We start from the raw sequence: 20,927 nt of genomic DNA, 5'->3' as shown, positions 1-20,927 counted from the left end.
GAAAAGGTATGAATGTGATCAGTATTCTAAGACCTCTATTCACATATGTTCAAACAATAGCTTGGTTAGGCAATATGTTCTCTAACATGTGAAGCATTATAAAGTTCTATTTGGTTGAACCCTAAACCGTAGCCCGAGTAAAAACTGCACTCCTAGTGCCCTAGCGAGGTCTGACTGTACGGGTTCGGAATAGATTCTCTCCTCTCGGTCTCAAATCTATCTAGAATTCTATTTCCTCTCAGATAAAGACATTAAGTAAAGACAATCAGTTTACAATTGACAGTCAAATCAGGCCTTAACTCCAAACCTAAACATAATCATTCACACCAAATTCACCTCCATCTCAGATTGGATGGAGATTAGCTCATGGATATACAATTTAACACAATCACAATGATAAAAATGAAATCCATAATTATATTGAAAATCAATAGGAGAGTACAAAGGAGAAGAGAACTAGACTGTCACTCTAGTGATCGTGTGATCGTCGCCGAATCTTCGATTGAAAGTTATCAATTGTTATAAAATGAGCCACAAAAACTAGCTTCCAGAAGTATGATTTTCTATAACAATGGCTGCTCAAAAAGATGTTCCAGCAGAAAAAGAAAAGGAAGAAGACTCAAAGATAAAAACCTAGTTCCCTTTTATAGTCCCAACAAGAGCTGCAAGGGCAAAAAGGTAAATTACAGGAGTGAAAATTGATATTTCCAGGTCTTCATAGGGGCAATTTAGACAAAAAGAGCCGGATTTGCGTTGCTGGTTCGCGCTCTGTCTCGGCGAGACAGAAGTTGTCTCGGCGAGACAGAGGCTGTCTCGGCGAGACAGAGGCTGTCTCGGCGAGACAGAGGTTGTCTCGGCGAGACAGAGGCTGTCTCGGCGAGGCAGAAGTTGTCTCGGCGAGACAGCATGCGGCCTGGTCCGTTTCAGCTCCTCGTTCTCTCGGTTGATGCTTGATTGCTTCCTAAAGCTCCGAGGAAGTCCAAAAAGTCCTGAAAAACACTAATCATGCCATAAGATAATGGAAACACAAAATTGACTTAAAACACGAAAACAATAAACAAACATAGTTGAAAAAGGCTAAAAACAGTGGCTAAAATGTAAATAAACACCTATGAAATATGGAAATATCATTGGTCATGGCTGGAATCTCCCCAGTTAAACCCTAGATTTGTCTGTAATGTATTAGGGTGTGTTTGGATAGAGGGTTGTTAGGAGTTCATAAAAGAAGGATTAGTAAAAGGGTGTGATTGGATGGAGGGTCGTTAGGAGTTCATAAAAGAAGGATTAGTAAGGAAAATGAGTGGAAATAGTAGGAAAGTAAGGGATTAAGTTTACCTTGTTTAGTTTGAAGGGTTCATAATATTCATCATAGAAATGAGAGAATAAAAGGGTGTGATTTGAATTAAAAATGAGAGGTTAGATATTAGAGAAATTGGATAAGGATCATGTTATAAAATGAATTTCAACCTCCTAAACCCTCCAATTTGGAGGTTAAGAGTTTGTGGTTTTTATCCCTTATAAATTCTTTCATACCTCCATCAATCTAATTGCTCTCCTTCTAATTCCAACCAATGATTATCATCAATCCTTACTAACCTTCCTTTATGAACTGCACTTAGCTATCCATCCAATCACACCTTTAAACTGACCCTTCTGATACAAGGTTGAATTCTTTTTATTATTTTTAAGGTCTATTTGGTTCAACTGTCAAATAATAGTTATTACTAACGGTAATAGTTATTATTATTGTTGTTCGTTGTTACTAGTAGTTACTTTATTAGTTGGTTAATTATTAGTATTTAATAAAATTATGATTAGTTGCTGTTGTTGTCAATTAAAGAATATAAAAATAATATATAAATCGGAACTTAATCTTAATATACCCGGACAGTTCGCATGTTAGTGGACCTAGTGTCCAAGTTTCGACCCAATTTTATTTTCCTTATGGAAACCAAGTGTAATCGAACTAAGATTGAAGCAATAAAACAAAAAATTGCTTATGCTGGTCTCTTTTATGTTGATCCTGTTAATTGTGGTGGTGGTTTGGCTCTCTTTTGGAAATTCCCTAATTCAGTAAATTTGCTGGGGTTCTCTTCCAATTTTATTGATGTTAAAGTCTTGGTTCCAGGTTTGCCGGAGTATCGATTAACCGGTTTTTACGGGTTCCCTGAGAGATGTCGCCGTAATGAGTCGTGGCAAATGTTGAAATTACTTGCAATCTCTTCTCAGTTACCTTGGTTCTCTATTGGTGATTTCAATGACATGCTTCTTCAGTCAGATAAAGCAGGGGGGTTGAGGCATCCTCCGTCGCTGTTACGTGGTTTCCGCGAGACTATTGATCAGTGTGGGCTTGTGGAAGTTCAAACGTCGGGTCATAGGTACACTTGGGAGAAGAGCAGAGGTACTGCTAGGTGTATTGAGGAAAAACTGGATTGGGGTTTTGCTACGCCTAATTGGCTATCTCTTTTCCCTGAGGCCTCAGTTATCCATGAAGATGCAGCTAGCTCGGATCACGCGGCTCTGTTCCTTTCAGTGGCTCATGCAAGTAGCGTTCGTCATAGTCGTTTCCATTTTGAGACGTCGTGGTTAAAGGAAGAAGGATTCCGTGAACTTGTTGGCCGGTCATGGACTGAAGCATCACCCGACACGCTACTGCCGAAACTTCAGACATGTGGTCAGAAACTGCGAGTTTGGGGTGATAAATTACGACAGGAATTCCAGCAAAAAGTTAAAGGATGTCGGGCGGATATCAGGAGATTAAAAGGTAGACATACCCAACAGGCACAGGAAGAGTTTCTAGCTGCCAGACTACGACTTGAATCGCTGCTCCTTCAGCGTGAGTTGCACTGGAAACAACGCTCCCGACAACAATGGCTTGCAGCAGGTGATACCAATTCTAGGTATTTTCATGCACCGGCCTCTAACCGAAGAAGGAAAAACACTATACAACGCCTCAAGGATGAATATGGGGGTTGGAGAGAATGGAATTCGGGCCTTGACTCACTGTTATTTGACTATTTCACTGAAATTTTTACGGCTAACCCAACTGACGCGGATAGTATTCTTGACTGTGTCTCCTCAAAGATCACAGCTGACATAAATGCCGAGCTGCTAACTCCATTTTGTGAAGATGAGGTACGTATGGCAGTATTTAGTATGCATCCTGACAAAATCCCGGGACCTGACGGATTTAACCCGTGTTTCTATCAGACTTATTGGGATGTGGTCGGACAGGAGGTTACATCGGCTTGTCTTGACTGGCTAAACTCTGGGAATTTCCCTGCTGAAATTCATGATACGTCCATTGTGTTGATTCCAAAAAAACCCAAGCCGACACGGGTTTCAGATTTACGACCTATCGCATTATGCAATGTTATCTACAAAATTCTGGCGAAAATGATTGCCAACAGAATGAAGAATGTCCTACATTTGATTATCTCGCCTAACCAAAGTGCCTTTGTACCTGGGCGACTCATTACTGATAATATCATGTTGGCTTTCGAGGTTAATCACTGGATGCACAGGAAGACTCAAGGAGCGATGGGATTTACTTCCCTCAAGCTTGATATGTCCAAAGCATACGACAGAGTGGAATGGTCCTTCCTTAGAGGTATGATGAAAAAGCTTGGCTTCGCTGATCAATGGATTGAGTTGGTAATGAAATGTGTAACTGAAGTCCGCTACCATATTGTACAGGGGAATCATCATATCGGTCCGATTCAGCCACAGAGAGGTCTGAGACAGGGTGATCCTATCTCTCCTTACTTGTTTCTCTTGTGTGCGGAAGGTCTATCTGCATATCTGACATCACTTTAAAGCAGGGGACTTATTCATGGTTGCAAAATTGCTAGACATGCTCCTTCTATATCTCATCTATTTTTTGCAGATGACAGTTACTTATTTTTCAGAGCCTCTGCTGCTGAGTGTGAAGCAATCAAGGAGGGTTTAATGAAATACGAAAAGGCTTCAGGACAAAAGATAAATTTTGAAAAATCTTCCATCTCCTTCAGTAGAAATTGTTCGACAGAGAGGTGTGCAACATTATTTGCTATTCTTGGGATTAATATGATATCTATTCCTGATAAATATTTGGGGCTCCCTTCTATCATTGGCCGCAATAAAACCCAAGTCTTTTCTTATTTGGAAGAAATTTTCTCCAAAAGGCTGCATGGCTGGAAAGCAAGATTCCTGTCTAGAGCTGGGAAAGAAGTATTGTTGAAGTCAGTCCTACAAGCCTTGCCTACATATGTTATGAGTATCTTTCTGCTGCCCCAACTCTTATGCTCTGATCTTGAGAAAATGATAAACTCGTTCTGGTGGGGAACTAATGGTTCGAGCCGTCAATGGGTTCACTGGCAGTCATAGGATAGATTATGTGCGCCGAAGAAACATGGTGGAATGGGATTCCGTAAGTTGCATCAATTCAATCTGGCTCTCCTAGCCAAACAATGCCGGTGTTTTATTCAAAGGCCTGACTCACTGGTGGCTAAAGTCTACAAAGCCAGGTACTTTCCAAAAACTAATGTCTTTGAAGCCCAGATAGGTAACAATCCAAGCTATGTTTGGCGAAGCATCCTTGCTGCGCGACCTTTGCTGCTGTCTGGTACTAGAAGGGCTATTGGTTCTGGAGAGCAAACCCGGATCTGGAATATTCCTTGGTTACCTGATGAGAACCCATATATCATAAGTGGTTACAGAGATGAATTGCGATTGGCTACTGTTTCCAGCCTAAAATCTGGCGATACGGGTCAGTGGGATCCTGGAGTGGTGCATGACATTTTTGAGGATCGAGATGCCAGTCTAATTATGCAAGTCCCAGTTTCGGTATCAGTCCAATCAGATTCATGGTATTGGAAACTTGAAACATCTGGGCAGTATAGTGTCAAGACAGGATATTATCAGCTAATGCGAAGACGACCCCCACATGCCCCATTACTTGGTGATGCAACTTGGAATCGGCTTTGGAACTTATATATTCCACCTAAAGTCAAGAATCTAGTGTGGAGGGCGTTAGCAGGTTGCTTACCAACGACGGCTGCTTTGCGAAGCAGGGGTGTTGAGATTGATAGTGGCTGCCCGCGTTGCTCAATCCTTGTGGAGGATACCTTTCACGCGTTGGTTGGTTGTGTAAAAGCAAAAGAACTTTGGCATCATTCACCTTTGGGAGATCGCAGTGGAGGTTTTACTAACTACCGGGAATTCTGGTCTAATCTTCAAAACTCGATAAACCAACAGAACCTTGAGGTAGCTGCAATGACATGTTGGGCTGTCTGGATAAGCAGAAACGATTGGGTCTGGAACAAGGTGGAGATACCGGCTGTCAATCGTGTCCACGAAGCCACAGTACTACAAACGGGTTGGAAGCAAGCTCAGGCAATTGCTTGCCATCCTCAAAATGCAAATTCCACGCCTCCTAGTTGTTGGATGCTGCCCGATCCGGGCTTCCTCAAGGTTAATGTCGACGCAGCGACGTCTCTGATTCCGCAACGATTGGGCTTTGGTCTTGTGGTTCGGGATGACCGGGGAAGCTTCATTGCAGGAAGATGCGGACTGATGAGTGGCCCAACTGATGGCTTCACAGCGGAAGCACTTGCTATGCGGCAGGCCTTAAAATGGGTTAAAAGTATGACCTGGTCGGATGTAATAATCGAAACAGATTGCATGCTTCTAGTCCGAGAGATTCTTGCGGATTCGACAAATACTTCAATGACAGGTTATATTATTTCTGATTGCAAATCTCTTCTACGAGATATAACGCGTAGTAGCGTAGTTTTTGTGAAACGTTCAGCGAATCACTCAGCTCATGCTTTAGCTAGAGCGGCTGTTTCTGCGTCTGAACAATGGACGTGGTGGTCTGTACCTCCTCCCTTTCTGTGTAATACTTTAGTTGATGAGCTTCAATGATAATTCTTTCATTCTTTTCAAAAAAAAAAAAATCTAATCAATATTATATTAAATAATAGAGTAATATAGAAAATAATAGAGAAATTTAGTAAATTATATATTAATATAGAAATTAGTAAATGATATAGAAAAAATTATTAAATGATATAGAAAACTAATATAGAAATTTTTAATATTCTATAGTAATAGAAATTAAAGAAATTTTCAAAATATTTAATATACAAAACATTTAATAAATTGAAAATACAAATTAAGAAATAAATGACTAATGTATATTTTGAATCAATTAACAAATAATATGCATCTTTCAAAAAAAAAACAAATAATATGTATATTTTGAATCAATGGACAAATAGTATGTATAAGTTGCGAATTAAAACAATTGCAGCATCCTTGGGTAAGGGGTAAATTACATCCGTATCATTGAATTTTACTCATTTTTATAGTATGATCATTGAACTTTAAGCGTAGAATAAAATCTATTTAACTTTATATTTTTTACCATTAGGTTGAAGAATAAGTTGAAGAATTGGGGATTTGGTTACTTAAATACTGATTTTTTTGGGTCCAAAGATCTGATTATCACATTCCACGAGCGTTGCAGCTTTTGTATTTCACGTTTTTCTTCAATTGCAGTTCATGTCAGCAATTTGGGGTTCTATTTTACAATGACAAGTTTGAGGGGTTCTGTTTTACAATTGGACAAGTTTGAGGAATAAGACAAGTTCAGGGGGTTGTTTGTGTATCATGCCTTTCTAAAATCATCATTTCTTGAGTTTTTTCTCTTTAAACATTCACTTTGTCTCTCCTAATATAACAATACATGAATGATCCTAAAACCAAAAAAATTAAAAAATTAAAGTTGTTTAGAATATTATTAATTCTTGGAATTTTTTATTTTGAAATTGACAATGGTCATTTTGAAGTGATTTTTGTATTAAGTTTTGAAGTTTAATGATTATATTGTAAAATGAGTAAATTTTAGTGACCATGAATGTTATTTACCCAATTTCATAACGTATAACACCTTTTGCAAGTATATGCATTGTAAACAATAACAATAACAATTCAAACATCATATTTCAACCGTCGTTTGGGTTTTCAATGCTAACTTAGTAGAAGACACACAATACTTTGTATGGTTGCTTACAACTTATGGATATTCTATCACTACAAGAAAAACGTTGATCAGTACGGAAAATTTAGTAGCAGAATAAGAATAATGAAATTCCATAGCAGATGACGGTCAGTTACGGATCTCCTACAAACACAATTCCGTAACAGAAAGGTTCGTAGGCGATTTTCTCCTACAAAAATCACATTCAGTAGGAGAACTCTCCTACAGAAAGTCACCTACGGATTGTTGTAGGAGACATTTCCTACAAACTTTTTGCTACAAAAACTCATAGGTGATTCTCCTACGTAATCATCTACTACGAAATTCGTAAGAGATTTTTTTTATTTCTCTTTTTGTAAAATGTATTGCTAAAATAAAATTAAATAAAATTTGGATTGAAGGGATCTCTCTCTCTCTCTCTCTATATATATATATATATATATATATATAAAGTCAAAGTATGTCAATATATTTGGAGAATAACATCGACAAAGAGTCATTGAGAGAATACAAGGGATGGGAATATTCCTAAATCAGATGGTAAATCTTTTTGTAAGCCAAACTTGATCTTAAAGCATAATTTGATTTTAATCCTACAATTTTTTTAGAAACAAACAGTAAACAATGTTCCCCATTCCAGAAACCAACACAAAAGGCAGATTCCATCAACTTACCCAACATGTTGCATTGATGACACTATGCTTTGTAACGACGAATTATCTCCAAACCCATCAACAATTTGATAACCAGATAAGTAAAACTCAGCATGAGACTGGAAATCCATATAATTAGATTCAAAATGAGAGAGGATGACTAAAATTTAATCATAAATTTTGAAAAGATTGGAACATAAAATCAGAAATGACCAACTTAGGAAAGAGATCTCTCCTTCCCCTTTGTATATTATCAAATATCTTTATAAAAGATAGCAGAAACAAGAAAAAAGGTAAATTAACAAATCTCAGCAGTCCTTTTTTTTAAAGCCAGTTTCAGTTAGAGAATTACTAAGAGGCCTCAGAACTCTAAATTTCTCTGTCACATGTAATACAATTAGGAGAAACAACTAATTTGTAAGAGATTATATGTGAGTTATGGAGGGAATCTTCCCTCCAAAAATCTCTTACAACATTTTACTTTCTGTAGGAGACTCTGTAGGCGATCTCCTACAAAACGCGTTTGTAGGAGAAAGAGTAGCTCTTTCCTATATTTCCTATGGATTTACTTTTTGTAGCAGATTTCCGTAACAGATCATTGTTTTTCTTGTAGTGTATTATGAATCTAGTTATTTATTGCTTTTTAATATACACAATCTTTTGATAGAAGTCATATTTTTCTTATATCTGTAATTTTTTTACAAAATTACCATCACACTCATCCAATCCGAAAAAATAAATCCAACATAGAAAAATATACAAACAATAAAACTAGAAATTAAAAGGAAAGAGTTAGACAAATCTGAGACTTGTATTAGCAGTTCCCTTGAGACAGATGTCGTCGCTATTGACGATCGTCTCCCAGGATACAACAGATTACACAAGCGAACTCAAACCGGAGTAGGAAAACAAGAACATTATGAACAGACAAAGAGTTTTTTTCAACAACTTTTTCAACAGCTTATGAATTTGACAATTCATTCTATATAAATAGAACTCGAAAGGATATGTTTGTTCACGAACGAACACAATTATACACGGACAGACACGAATGTTCACGTACGAACAAGACTGTTCACGACGGACACGACTGTTCATGAAAGGAGGTGTTTGTTGGTATTTAAATTAATATATAATTTTATTCAAAATTTTCCAACAATCCCCCACATGAATAAAATTATAAGCGAGACGATTACGAGGTGGTGATAACTTTCTACAGTCGATATCTGCATAGGATAGGTAGCTAATGTGCCTTGAACCTTCCCTTGTGAAAGTATATTTACTTTACTAGCTGACTAGTAGACGCGATGTCTTTGAACTATTCTGTCGTTTGTGTAAAAAATGATATACCCCACACGGATACCAACATAACACAGTATAGCGTTGGTCCCTTGTGTTGTGAGAATAAGTTCCTAAGGGGAGGAGGAGGGGGGGGGGGGGGGTTTAAAGGAACTATTTAAATTTTTACTAATTTTGACTTGGTAAACAAATACTTTCTCACAAGGCTCAATAGCATGACAACATTATGTGCGGTCAGAGGCAGCTTTAGTTGATTAGCAACTAAAGTTGTTTCTGATATTGGTTCAGAAGATAGCACCTAGAGGTCTATTTCTGAACACAACACTTTTGTCTAACAACTCAGTAAGCTAAGTTAGGTGATGGGTGTCGAATCCACCAAAAATAATTAATACTTTACTTGACCGAAATATGGATTTGTAACAAGGGTAAGCAAAGGTCGAACCCAAGGGAATATTACTGACTCAAAACAATAATGACTTGATAAATAAACAAAGTAAATAAACAGAAAATTAGCAAGAGTAAATATGATTTGTAAACAACGTTTTGGAGAAATCCGATCAAGGGGGTTCGCAGGTAGGTAATTCACTCAGTATCGATCACAGACAGATAAAATAGACTCTTATACACATACCGGATCGGTTTGGAGTATTCTTCATTAATATTAAACTGGTCAAGCACGCGCGTATAATCAGTTCCTAATCAATAAATAATCCTGCCTTAGCGGTCAAGATTTAATCTATTGACAGCCTGATGAATTAGAAAAACCCGACCTTAGCCAATCGACACTCAGCGTAGACGATTCAGAAACTAAATTACTTGTTCATTCGACTCAAATAAACCTAATTAATTTTGTATTAATGTCACATGAAAGACAATCTCAGGTTGTCAAATCTGAATCTATTCTTTCAAATACAAAACTAACTCAATTTATATTATCGATTGCTACTATGATTGGTTCATTTAGGTAAACTCTAACTTTACCAATTCAGCCGTATGACAATCCAATTCAAAAAACGATCTGCAGTTATCATTCGAAGATTGTTTAATCAATTGAGAATAAATCCCTAAATACAATGGACAAATAAACGGTAGATTAATAAGAATAATTAAAGCACAACAATCTCACGATAATGAAGAAAAACCTCCTTTGAATTAACCCTTAACCGAATATAGAAGTTTAGCTACGAATAGCCATGGAAGAACACATGTTTCTGTTTCAAAGGGAGAACAAAATAATACTGAAAAAAATAATAACCTAAAAAAGAACCCATTTTAAGAACGTATATCGGGCCTTTTGTAGAGAAAAGCCTCTCCTAAAAATTAGCTAACAAAAAGATAGTTTTTCCTAATCACAAATCTTTTCTAATCTGTCATATCTCCTAATTTCGTGCATGCTTAGTCATTCCCAACTGTCCAGGTTCATTCTTGATAGAATAAGGGAGAGTCCTGATCAATTCTGGAGTCTGCGATTCCCGAAATCCTTAGTCTTGGGCAAGACTAACTCCATTTTCGTTTCAGCTCCTCTGAATCAGCTCCAAATTCCCTTTTAGTCCAAATTTGCATCAATTAAGTCCAATTCTGCTCCTTTTAATCATTTGAGTCCTGTGGAGGCAAATCAAACCAAAACAAGCAATAATACCCAAAATAACACCAAATTAATTAAATAACCTAGCACTAAAGTGGACATTTGAACGTTGAATTGGACACTTATCAAATACCCCACACTTACCCAATGCTTGTCCCTAAGCATATCAGATCATGTCAACAGCTCTTTACTCTTATGATTTCGTGTTAACCAACCTTTCCCAATCCCCCTCATAATGTAAAGATTATCAGCCATCAATTCTCAAAGCCAAGATATTATTCATGTTTAAACACACAACGTAACTACTTAAAGAATCTCAACAATTAAGCTTTTGACCATGTACATAAGGTATGAATTAAAATCAACAACACCCTCACGGAAGCCACTCATTGCACTCAAGTGTTTGGGCTATAATTAATTTCAAGAAATCATTCAAGTCGCAACCTAGAATGAAATTACCATAAGCTTGCCAATATATCAAATCTCCACCACTTAGTATGAATTCAAGACACTAAATCAAAGGGACTTAAAACATGGTGTAACGTTGGCTAGGGGTAAGGTTTGGAAAGGAAATGAAGGAGAAGGGTAATTGATGAAAATGGAAATGGCCAAAAATGAAAACCAAAACAAAATTATGTACAAATTACTTACAATTCTCAAACTTCAGAATGAATGAATGAGACAGACTTAATCAACTATAAACAAACTGAAATGAACAAACTAAACAAAAATTTGTTTTGTTCTTTTTGCTTTTTTTTTTCTTTTTTTTTCTCCTGCCTCTGATTTTTTTTTTTTCTTTGAGGCTTTTTTTTCTTTTCTTTTTTTTTTACTAAAGATAATACTTCAAGCTAGAATAAGAAAGAGACTGCTTTTCAAGCTAATGTCCATTTAGATACCTTTTGAAACACAACCACTTATAACTAAAGGATTTATACTAAATCCTTATACTTTGATGAATTTGTGGTTAATTTGAAGGAATTGCTTAAAACAGCAACTAAACACATAAATAAGTGAGAGAATATACAGACTCTGATGGCTAGAATGTCCTTGGCCAAGCACTACAACAAATCATCACTTGCGCCACGAATCATGCCACGGAAATTCAAAATTCGTGTCATATTTTCATTTAGCCACGGGAAAAATAGATTCCACTAGAAACTTAGGATTAGATGATTTATTTATGCTACGGGTAATGTTTTTTCGTGACAAACATATACTCATGCCACGAATTTTGCCACAGTAATTTATTTTCGTGGCTAAATCTACTTATGCCACGGAAATAATTTACTCATAATATAAAATCATTTAAAAAAAAAACATTACTAACTATAAAAAAATACAACTATTATTATTAAAATATGCGATGGAATTAATTTTGAACTCTCAATTTTTTAAAATTATCCTCAAAATAAAAATACTAAAAATTTCAAAAGTAAAAGTTTAAAATTATTTCGTGGTTTTGACAATTATTTTTAGCGCTACATGTTCCCTCCAAAACAAAAATACTAAAAAGTAAGAAAAAAATGCCTCAGACCCGTATCTTCTTCCCACCCTAAAACTTTTCTTGTTCTTTCTGTGATATTGACTAAAAAAACGATGTAAAAGAAAACCTTTTAACTTCTAGGGTATTTGTTTGTGGTTCACAATACCTAAATCGACTTCAGCAACTGATATAAGGGCGGCAACTGCTAGTGCATCGGCTATGGGATAGGCTAAGATTGAAAACGGGTCAAGTCGGATGTGGAACCTCAGGCGATTAAGCTCTTCACGGGTTGGATTTCATTTTTTTCATCATCCCGTCAAAGTCTTGTCGTGAGCCAAGTAAAGTGCAGAACATTGACAGGGAACCGCAAGGATAGGTCAGATCAAATGGAGAGAACTTCGGCTTCTGGTGTGGTTCAATTCAGGTGCGTTATATAATTGAAACCCATGCTCAATTCATTATTAATGTTGTCTTCCAAATCGTAATGAATTGTTGCTCTGTTGTATGTTTAATTTAATCTCATAATTAAATGTGTAATTTTGTTAAATAATGTGAATAGAAATATCTTGAATGAGAAAGTCGTTTCCATGATGCTTGAGCAACTGTGATATTAGGGGAATGTTCATGTAACCTACAAGAGATTGTGCAGACTGTTGGGTCTTGATGTGTTAAATTGGAGACAGTTTACAATGTATGTGCAATTATTCTTGATATATTTTCTGTAAAACTGCATAATTGAATGAGTGTTGAGGTATTTAAATATATTTTCATCAACTGGTTAATTAATTAGGGTTTATGGACATCAAACTGCATCAGATTCTTTAGGCATTTCGCAGCTTCATCTTAGAGGCAGAGTTTTGATAGTATATGAATGGAATCTGAAGAGAACAAATTGTGATGCTGCATTTTATCCCCAATCGTACTGAGATATCGAGCAAGACAACTTCCTTATGGGTTCGGGTAGATGTGTAAATCAGGTCTGAGTTTGTTGCTGATTCCTATATTTACCATTTGTTTGTTTCTGGATTTTTGGTAAATTACTAGGCATCTGCTCATGTACTTTGTACATGTCTATATTATTGACTTCTGTCATGCGGAGGAGTAAACAGACACTTCAACACATCATCATAATCCTTATAGGTTAATTATTTTTTAACTAGATTTAGACTGATATATTTAATTTTTATTGTTCTTAAGTCTTGAATGTTATATCTTATCACCACATTAGTTCTCTCTAGCTTTTGGAAGCCAGCATGAATATCCCCATTTAGCCATAGAATGAGCAGCGGAACTGATTCTCTGCCTTCATGTATGAATATTAAAGATTTAAAAAGAGATACAAGAGACTTTATTTCATCAGTAAGATCAGTCATTAGAAACCTAGGATCAGACTGGGCATTGAGGGGATAAGGTACCAAAATAGGTTTATGGTTTTTGAGCAAGTATCAATTTAGGCTCTACGTATAAAATAGCACCAATATAGGCTTAACATTTAAAAAGATTACCAGTTTAGGCCTCAATAATGGATTGGACACGTCATTCCTATTAATCCGTTAAGTTAACTTAACGGATTAATAAGAATGACGTGTCCAATCTGTTATTGAGGCCTAAATTAGTACATTTTTTAAAACGTTAATCCTATATTGGTGCTATTTTATATGTTAATCATTCGGAGGGCAGCGCTAATCATAACACGGCCCAAATAGTCTCGAGCTACCACCCCAACTGTGCATTTCAGACCATTTAGCAGGAAAGTGGCATTACAATTGAACTTCACAAGCGAAGAAGGGCGCTTCCTAAATGCGAAAAGCATGCTGGATAGAATTGGATCTGCAAAAAACTATTTTTCTGTTACATTTTATTGGAATTGAAAGGTGCCAAAATTGATTTTCTTTGCACGGGATCCAATCGAGTGACATGGATGGATTTTCTCATGATTTCTTTTATACCACAAAAGCCAAATAATAACATAAAAAGGCTTAAAATCCTCCTGATCTGTTCGGTCAAAAACCATCAGCTGTCAATCCATATAATCTCTTCAACCCACTTTATTCACTTTCAAAAGAAGGCTACTAAACTTCCACATCTTATTAAGAAAAAATCTTAAAATCCTCCATGATTAGCTTTTATTTCCAATGCTTTTTTTACTGATTAATTTTATGCAATTTCCAATTAACATGTTACTTGGCTCAAATTATATATGTAAATGAATACATTCAACCTCATTTCCACATTTATATTACAGAGAAAATAAAAATTTGATTGGAACAACGAGAGATATGGTAGCATGAACACTCATCTTCTCATTTTCATCGATTTATCTTCTTTGACTTGTAGTATTTATACCTTGATGTCCTATTATTTCCAAAGGCCCCTGACACCTGACCAAGTTCTGGTATACCTCATTGTACTGATGTTGAGAAACAGTCAGGTAATTCTGCTTCTTCTTTAAACTCAAGTTTTATATTTTTATTAGTGTTTGCACAGGTAAGAGATATATTTAGTGTGTGATTATGTAGTTAATCATAGGTGGGGAAGAGGGTATACTAGGTTGGTCTTCAATTGATCCTTCTAGAAGGAGAAACTTTGGTCAAATTACTAGTTCAGGGAATTTTTCTAAATAAAAGGGTCATGTTGCAAATGATGATATACCCTTATTCAAAGATCACATGGTATGTTATTCAATCATAGTGCTATGCTTGTGTGCTATGTTGTCAATTAGACATGGTCATTAGTTTGTCCTACTTTTGAAACTGGCTTCTACACCATCTTAAGATTGATTAGATGCTTAATTAGATGTAAATTCCAACTGGCGTGATTGAGATGAGTAAACAAACTATTGAGTAAGTTACTTAATTTATGTTCTCTGTGAGGGTAGGGAGTAAGAAGTTATCCTGCTTATTCTTTGTTTTGATACACATTTTTTCTCCTCTCCAGATCATCAAATGAAAGAGCGACACAGTTTGAAAACACTTCTTGTGTTGTTGAAGCAGGTGCAGAATCTTCTAAGGAAGCTATTGTTGCTGCATAGGCTACTTCTTATCTAGCCAATAAAGACTTAAAGCAGGCCCCTTCATGACCTGGTTTTGCCTCAGACATCAATAATCATGGTAATCTAATACACTACAGTGTATGTGAATTATGGTTGTGTAGCTATGATGACAAGTGAACATTTGAAAGAATTTCACAAGGCCTTGAATTGCAAATATAAAATACCCTTTCTTATGGACAATTATAAAGGATATCATAATATGGGATTCAATAATGTTGCCTGAGGGATTTCTTGAGGAGATTGGTGAGGGAGAGAGTTGCTAACAAGATTGTGTTGATAAGAAAAAGTGATTGCACATCCACTGGTTGACGTTTTCGTAGTTCATTGAGGATGAAATCCTACTATGGAAGTAGTAAGTCATGGTGTGCAATAATGTGCTGGTCTTTTTTTTTTTGGCTTATCAACAAACCAATTCCGATGTGAAGCGAGATGAGCTCGAGATTCTTGTTAAGGAAATGATGGAAGGATAATTGAAAGAAAATAAGGGAAAAGGATCTGAAGTGGAAAACAAAAGCTATAGAAGGGACATATTTGGTTAAAACAAGGGAAAAGGCTTTGGAGTGGACAAAATATATGTTCTATGCTTGGTCACATTTTTATAATTTATTATAGTTTCCAAATGAGACTTGATAATCACGTTGACGTTTACTAATTATCTATGTGACATTTTCTAGCACATATTATGCTACTATTTTTCTGCTATATATTGCAGTAATACTCAAGAACTATTTTTTCTGATCTACTCTGTATAAAATTTGGTGTTATTCTTTGCTACTTACTTTCTATGTTTTTCTGTATATTCCAAGATTATGTCAACTTGAGCAGCTTGAAGAGTTTGAATATCCTAGTCAGAATCTTTTACAAGAAACTGTCTTCGTGTTTGAGAAAGTGCATGTGAAGTAAAATAAAATTAGGATCAAAGACATGATATGGAGGAATACAATTTTGAGGTCTTGTCACTCTTGTACTTGAGAATAGAGCCCTAGAATACTTTTAGAAGATGATCATAAGATGTGTTATATGGTTCTGTAATTTGATATTTTAAGTTAAATTATTGTACTTATTAGAAATTAATTAATGAAATGCTTTCTATTTTATATATTTATATATATATTCTTCTAATTTTGTTTTATTTATAATTAACTAATGGAAAAGAAATAATAATATTAAAATGTTTTATTATATGTAAATTTAATTAATTTAGTCACGATTATGCTCGTGGCAAAGAAAAATTTCTAGCCACAAGTGTTCTATTTTTTCCACGGTAATGTTTGTGGCTAAGTGAGGTTGATTGTCAAGGGTTGATATGTTTTGCCACGTGTATTTTACTCTTGCCACATTTTTACCCGTGGCAAAGAGGTATGATTAGCCACGAATTTTACCGTGGCATAAAAACCAATTTATGCCACAACCATTATTTTTCCGTGGCAACTACCTAGCCACGCTCACTTGCGCCACGAGAGTTATATCTTGAATTTCCGTGGCTAAATATTATAGCCACGAAAATATGATACTTGTGCCACGATTCTACCTGTGGCGCAAGTGATGATTTGTTGTAGTGAAGGGACTCGAACAAAGATGTGTCAAGAATGGAAAAAAGGCTTAAATGTGGCTAACTAAGGGCTGATACTGTTATTTTTGTTAGTCTTGAGCAAGACTAAGGGTTCGAATTTTATTTAAAATGGCTAAGAAAAGAAACCTACTGCCCTTATCATTTTTAATGTTTGAATACATCAGTGTGGTCTCGAAATGCATAACATGGCAAGTTCTAGAGTTTCAAACTAGAATTGGATAACACTCGAAAAGAATAGAACAAAGTGTAATGTTTTTGTTCTTGCATTTAGGCTCAAAAACTTTCCAAAAATTGGGGTCAAACTGGTGTTGTTTCATTCAAAACGTCTGTCATGTAATGTGAGATTAGTCAAGTGGTTCATATGCATGCTTGAGACAATTGTGCAATCCCGACCTTTTGAAATCGACAGCTTTATTCAAAACAAAACTTAGAGGTTTCAATACTGAGTTGGCAACCTATTTTCAATCGAGTGCAAAACTGAGAGCTAGCATTGTTATTTCTAGGGACAAAACAAAGGGTGGACACCCCACACTAGACTCGAGCATATTTTTCGGGTTTTTTTCACTCGAGGTGGACACCTCACACTAATTTAGCACATATTCCATAAAATTAAACCCAGAAAATTGCAGCAGTAAAATAAGAAAATTTCAGCAGCAGTAAATTTTCAAAACAGTCAGAAGCCCTTCAACAAATTAACCATCACACTCAGCCAATTAACCATGAAATCAAACACTTCTATAGCAAAGATCCTTCCCCCACTTTTCTCCTCGCATTGTCCTCAATGCGGAATTCAAACAATCAGGGGAGAAGGACAACAAACAAGAGGAAAGTAATAAATTGAAAAAGAAAAATTCACTTACTGCCCTATTTGGAGGAACCTGTCCTTAAGCCCACTTAACAAGAAACTAAAGCTTATTCCACCATTTTCAAGCTCTTTGACACCTGCAAATTAAATCGAAAGGAAACACATGCCTATTGAAGAAGATGATGGTAGTTAAGTCAGTTAAAAAAAATAATAAAAAAATAAAACAAAACATAAAGGATAACTTGGATCTTTGAGCAAGACCAACTTGGGCTGCCTCCCAATAGCGCCGCTAGTTAACGTCTTTGGCTAGACACTCTTGAACTCTAAGGCTAGTCTCCTGGGTCAAGATATTGAACTTCTCCAGAGACTCCAATTGGGATATTCTTGTAAAACGGCTTGAGTCTGTGGCCATTTACTTTTTTCACTTTCCCATTCTCCATGCTCTTAATTTTCACAGCACCTTGAGGGTAAATCTTCATGACCATGAAAGGTCCTATCCACTTGGACTTTAATTTTCTGGAAAACAATCTCAATCGATAATGGTGTAAAAATACCTTCTGTCCTATTCGAAATTGTTTCTGGATAATCATATCATCATGAAATTTCTTGGTTTTCAACTTATTGATTCTCGGGCTTTCGCAAGCTTCATTCTTCAACTCTTCAAGCTCCTGTACTTGTAGCTTCCTAACACTTTCAATTTCGATGCTCTTTTCAACAACCACCTGTAATTCATCTTCCCTATAAAACTCAGAATCATGTTGGGTTATGGGTTCAATAATATCTATGCCACAAACAGAAGACACTTCATTAGGAATTTTTATGGCCTTATAAACATCAAATTGAACAATTTTACCATCAAACTCCATAGTCATTGTTCCTTTGTGGACATCGATTTTTGTCCGAGCAGTTGTTAGGAATGGTCTACCTAACAAGATTTCCGATGAATCCGAAGAGCGATCTTCATCTTCCATGTCTACGACATAGAAATCAGCTGGAAAAATTAAACCATTAACCTGCACAAGAACATCTTCCAACAAACCTTCGGGATAAACTATAGACCGGTTAGCGAGTTGGATTACTACTCCTGTTTCCTCTAAAGGACCAACATTTAAAGATGAATAAATTGATTTAGGCATGACATTAATTGACGCTCCTAGATCACACATTGCTCTTTTAATACTAGTATTTCCGATTTGGCAGGAAATAGCAAACATACCTCTGTCCTTGCACTTTTGGGGCATTTTTCCTTGTAGGACAGCAGATACATTCTCGCACATTGTTATCTTTTCATACCCAATTGTTTTTATCTTGTTAGCACACAATTCTTTAAGGAATTTAGCATATCGAGGGATTTGTCTAATAACATCAAGCTATAGAATATTTACCTCAACCTTGCGGAACATCTCAAAGATGTCCTTCTCCTCCTTTTCTTTCTTTGATTTGGCCAACCGACTAGGGAAAGGTGGTCTAATTACCAAGGGTGTGTCTTGATTTGTGGCTTTTTCTCTAGATGACTTACCAACTGAACCTTCTTTCTCTTTTTCTCTCACCCCCTCTTTAATTGCAGATTTCTCTGACACAGGCTGTTCTGATTCAGAAATAGACTTAGTCTTGGGCAAGACTAATGCTTTTCCGCTGCAAAGTGAGATTGCACTCACATTCTGTCTCGGATTCGCCTCAGTTTGTGAAGGTAACTTCCCCTGGGATTGTATTGCACTCAGAATGGTCACTATCTGACTCATTTGCTTCTCTAAATTTTGGAAATTTGCTTGAACATTTACATTGATCTTGCTTTGTTCTTCCTGAAATTTCAACAAGTTAGAAAGAACAGATTGGTCATTAGGATTTGGCAGCATACCTGAATTTGGATCTGTTTGAACAGGTCTATATTGTTGAGGTCTTTGCTGATATTATTGGGGAATGTTTGGTTGAAGCACATTATTTTGCTGCTTGTAGCTGAGGTTCGGATGATCACGTAATCCGGGATTATATGAATTTGAGTATGGGTCATACTTATGTGGAGGTTGCCCCTGATATCCGAGGACAGCATTAATCTGTTCCGGTGTTCCTTCATGCAATGTGGGACATTCATTTGTGGCATGTCCAGTAACTGTACAGATCCCACATGCCTTAACTTGAACTACCTTTCCTACAACCAAATTTTGTACAAGAGATGTCAAAGCATTTATTTTTTCTTCAATGGAAGAAGTACTTACCTCATAAGCTTTCCTTGGACCATCTTGCTGCTTCCCAAATTGTTGGGAAGTTTCTGCCATACTTTTGATCAAATCTTTAGCCGCATTTGGTGTTTTTATCAATAAGGCTTCCCCCACTAGCAGCATCTATCATCTTTCTTTCCATGCCTAACATTCCCTCATAAAAATATTGAATAAGAGAATGTTCAGTTATCCCATGTTGGGGGCAGCTTGCACATAGCCTCTTAAATCTCTCCCAATAATCATGGAGTGTTTCTATATCTTTTTGTCTGATACCGCTGATTTCTCTTCGGATCATTGCTGCCCGCGAAGCTGGGAAATATTTTTCCAGAAATGCTTGGGTCATTCCGACCCATGTTGTGATGGATCCTGAAGGTAGGTTGAGGAACCAATCTTTTGCTGCTTCCTGCAAAGAAAAAGGAAAAGCTCTCAATTTAACTTGTTCCTCAGTTATTCCTTGTGGGCTCATACCTGAACAAACAGCATGGAATTCCTTTAGATGATTGTGTGGATTTTCACTTTCCATCCCGTGGAACTTAGGTAAATAGTGAATCAGACCCGATTTAAGTTCAAAAGCCACATTTAGGACTGGGTATGTGACACATAAGGGCTGATGATTAGCCTGAGGTGCATGAAGTTGTCTTAAAGTTCTGGCTGCCATCGTCTCCTCTTCAGATTGTTCACTTTCTTCACTGGAAATTTCTTCTTCTTCACTAGAACTTGAAGTTTCAACACCTTGAAGTTTCTGTAGCTTTGCTTCTTTTCGGAGTTTCCTTACTGTTTTTTCTATTTCTGATTCAAAAAGAAGTTGTTCCAAATTTTCAGACCTGGTCATAAATTGCTTTAAATCAAGTTAGAATATTCCCCGGCAACGGCGCCAAAATTTGATAGGTGTCGAATCCACCAAAAATAATTAATATTTTACTTGACCGAAATATGGATTTGTAATAAGTGTAAGCAAAGGTCGAACCCAAGGGAATATTACTGACTCAAAACAATAATGACTTGATAAATAAACAAAGTAAATAAACAGGGGGTTTTGATTTGTGAGATTTAACCAATTGAGAATTTCAAATAAAATAAAATTAGCAAGAGTAAATATGATTTGTAAACAACGTTTTGGAGAAATCCGATCAAGGGGGTTCGCAGGTAGGTAATTCACTCAGTATCGATCACAGACAGATAAAATAGACTCTTATACACATACCGGATCGGTTTGGAGTATTCTTCCTTAATATTA

The 20,927-nt window shown here is 36.3% G+C and overlaps 1 long non-coding RNA gene across 5 annotated transcripts; it reads left to right on the top strand.

Annotated features, from left to right (window-relative positions):
• Positions 1-12,083: 12,083 nt before the first annotated feature.
• Positions 12,084-16,137, top strand: LOC136218629 (uncharacterized). Of its 5 annotated transcripts, none has more exons than XR_010683864.1 (4): positions 12,084-12,465; positions 12,832-14,472; positions 14,979-15,151; positions 15,900-16,137. It is a non-coding gene; the product is annotated as an uncharacterized lncRNA (long non-coding RNA). The 5 variants fall into 5 exon arrangements; XR_010683863.1 differs by lacking the exon at positions 15,900-16,137 and having other exon boundaries at positions 12,832-13,018; positions 14,379-14,472; positions 14,979-15,871; XR_010683862.1 differs by lacking the exon at positions 15,900-16,137 and adding an exon at positions 12,601-12,732 and having other exon boundaries at positions 14,979-15,871.
• The last annotated feature ends 4,790 nt before the right edge of the window (positions 16,138-20,927 follow it).

The sequence above is a fragment of the Euphorbia lathyris genome, chromosome 2 (genome assembly GCF_963576675.1).
Source record: "Euphorbia lathyris chromosome 2, ddEupLath1.1, whole genome shotgun sequence".
Lineage (NCBI taxonomy): Eukaryota > Viridiplantae > Streptophyta > Magnoliopsida > Malpighiales > Euphorbiaceae > Euphorbia > Euphorbia lathyris.
The sequence above is the reverse complement of the archived record's forward strand: the minus strand, read 5'-3'. Positions and strand labels throughout refer to the sequence as shown.